Genomic DNA, 3,227 nt, shown 5'->3' with positions numbered 1-3,227 from the left:
AAAAGAAGTCATTTTACAGTTACGGAGTTTAATGCATGGCTTATGCAAAATAATTAATTTTGTGTTGTTTGTATTTGTTATTTAGTTCCTAATTATTAAGATTTAATTTCTTTGATATAAATGCATCCCAGTTCAAGAATATTTTCTTGTACAACCAACAATAATTACATGAATAAATTTACATGCTCAGAGCCTTATGATTCTGGTTATTGCTTGTCTCTCTCTCTCTCTCTCTGTTTTTTTTTTTTTTTAAATTTCAAATTTTTAACATTTCAGAATGAGTTTCGTAAGTGTAGTTCCTTATAAACATGTCATTGTTGATATATTTTGAACGTATAAGTACTTAGCTATATTATATACATTGTTAACAGATTTTTCCGTGTGTTTGTATTTTTTATTTTTTTACTAATTCAACATATAATATGGATTTCTGATTCTTTTATTGAAGAGTATTTTTACATCTTAAATACAATTTGTCCCCTAATTCCATCGGTTTTTTTATTTATTTATCCAACTTGAAAAATATTAAGTTATTATTTACTATTCAGAATATTAAGTTCTTCTGCGAAAATAATATCTCAATAGAAGATTTTAATTGTCTATATTTAAAAAACTAGATATTTTTATATCATATGCTGATTATTAATGAATTATAAATTTTTTGATAATTAATAATATTAATGAATTATGAGTGAATATTAAACTTGTTTTTAAAGTATGAGAGTGTAAGTCATTTTTAAGATGAATTAGTCAATATATATATATATATATATATATATATATATATATATATATATATATATATGAAACTGTAAGTTTACTCATTTAAGTTTGTAATTTGGAGTCTAATTAACAAAAACGATAATGATTAATGAGAACAATAAACATTGGGCGGGGAGAAAGAAAAAAAAGAAAAAAAAAAAAAAAAAAAAAGAAAGAAGAAGCAGAATTATATGTACTCCAAAAGTTGTATTCAACAACGATTTTTAGCATTATAGCGTTTGATGACATAGTGTTTAAATTAGTTTTTAGATATTAAAGTAGCGTTTTATAAAAAATTAACTCATATAATGTTTAACTTTTAGTCTTTTATAAATAATTACTCAAATAACTAACACTTAAACGTTATTAAAATAACTAATAATTATGTATCATTGTGCATAATAAACCCGAAAGTTAGTAGCAGAGCAGTCCACGTACAGAATGGCCGGTACATTCCTAGTACTCACCTTTGTTTGATAAAGATCAGAGACAATCCTCCGTTGAAGTTGAAGGTTTTTGTCTCTCTCTTGCAATTTCTAAGTTGAAGGAAAACACGTACGCACTGTTGCTTCCCTCCCAAGAAGGAAAGGAAAATGACACACACAACAAAGTCTATGGACTTTATGTACATAATTACTCCACCACGTAAGATTATATACTACTTCTCAATAGTCAGTGGCGAGCGAAACCATCTTTGCAAGAAGGAAGTAATTACTAATAATTCAGAATATCTTAACTTTTTTTGTAATTAAAAACGATAGGTTGTTATTTTTCTTAATTTTTTTAATAAGGAATATTTTCCCTTTTACAGGAGTATTCTTTTTTTGTGTCAAATTATTCGATATCCAAAGACTAGAAGTTCGAAAAATCTGAATTTTTGTCGGACAGACTCATAAAGAGAGGATAAATTGCTCTCTCCTAAATATTTAAAGAGAATCCATACTAAAATTCGATTTTTTTGCTCCTCTGCTTATTCTTAATTTTTCTTTTTACCAAGAGATATTATATACGTTAAATTATACTAATTAATCCAAATTTGGACAATAAAGTCAAAGTAAAATAGACCTATCAAGGTAGAAATCAAATACTACAAACATGATTCAAACTTAAGACTTATAAGCTTCAAATGCTAAATTTCCATTGGCTTCCACCCCCTATTTTAAGCCTGACGAGAATGCACATTTTGAACTTTGGATTAATGAAATTGGAATCTTCTATGCAGTCATGAAATCTTAATCAATATATACAAAAATTAATGTAAAACACAAAAAAAGAAATTGTATTTAATTTCAAATAATTAATTATAAGCTACATCTGAAATGTGCATTTTACAACGATATAAATTATGTTGAAGTAAAGGAGTAAATTTATGTTAATAATAACATTAAAAAAAGGTCAATAAACAATATATATATTATTTAGTTGGATATATTAGGAATGAATATATCCAATATAAACAATTTAGAATGCTAATTACGCGAGTCGAGTGAAAGTTATCAGGGGATACCAAAATTTGCCATGAATTCTTTTTACGGTTTCGATTAATGTGGTTTGCGAAATACAATTAGTTCATCTCTGTCTTTTAGAAATATATTAAAATTTTTTTATAGTTTATTTCCATCAGACTATAAGGTTATTCTGTTCAATATTTGCATTTTTTTGTTAAGTACCTCATGAAATGATAAAGATAATATTTTTATTTTTAAAAACGCAGAAACGGATTAGTTGTATTTTTCAAATCATAGAGACTGTATTGTAATTTTTCTGATATAATATTTTAGTATCTCTCCTTTATTTTCTCGTTGAATTAACAGAAAAAATGCAAATATTGGACAGAGTGACCCAAGTGTAATAGAAGCAAATTAATATATTATAAAATAGACATGGACAAACTAGTTAAATTTCACAAATGTATTGTTCTGTAATTTTTTCTTTTTTAAAAAATAATAAAAAATATTCGCTAGAAGGAGGGCTTGAACCTCCGACCTTGTGGTTAACAGCCACACGCTCTAACCAACTGAGCTATTCCAGCTGTGTGATCAAAATTGTCTGATTATTTTTATGTGTCAAATCCCATTGCATTAATTACCGTCATCATTAAATATAGAAGATTGTTTCAATTGAAAATAATGGATAAAAGAATCTTATCAAATAATGAACTCTGCGGATGATCTCAGTAGTATAATTTTGTTAATGGGTAAAATAATCAATTAACTTTGCACGCCAAGCCATTTATATAATGAATTGGACAATTCGACAATCTTCCATAGGATTATGGTTCAACTGTCGCGTCACGCGCCACATTCTTGGCTTTGACAATAGCATCTCCCAAAGCTAATTAAAGGCTTCAAGAACTGATGGATTCGGTATTTCTTTGTTTCTGCAAATATTAAAGTTCACCATACAACTAATATTAACCCAATCATCCTACTATTCTCTCTACTGAAACACAACAAATGTTTTAA

At 26.9% G+C, this 3,227-nt stretch overlaps 1 non-coding gene across 1 annotated transcript; it reads right to left on the bottom strand.

Moving 5' to 3' along the window:
- Positions 1-2,720: 2,720 nt before the first annotated feature.
- On the bottom strand, positions 2,721-2,794 carry TRNAN-GUU (transfer RNA asparagine (anticodon GUU)). Its single transcript has one exon. It is a non-coding gene; the product is annotated as a tRNA-Asn (tRNA).
- Between the last annotated feature and the right edge of the window lie 433 nt (positions 2,795-3,227).

Source organism: Jatropha curcas, chromosome 5 (assembly GCF_041381405.1).
Source record: "Jatropha curcas cultivar XTBG-Jc1 chromosome 5, XTBG_Jcur_1.0, whole genome shotgun sequence".
Lineage (NCBI taxonomy): Eukaryota > Viridiplantae > Streptophyta > Magnoliopsida > Malpighiales > Euphorbiaceae > Jatropha > Jatropha curcas.
This window is presented reverse-complemented; position numbering and strand designations above follow the sequence as displayed.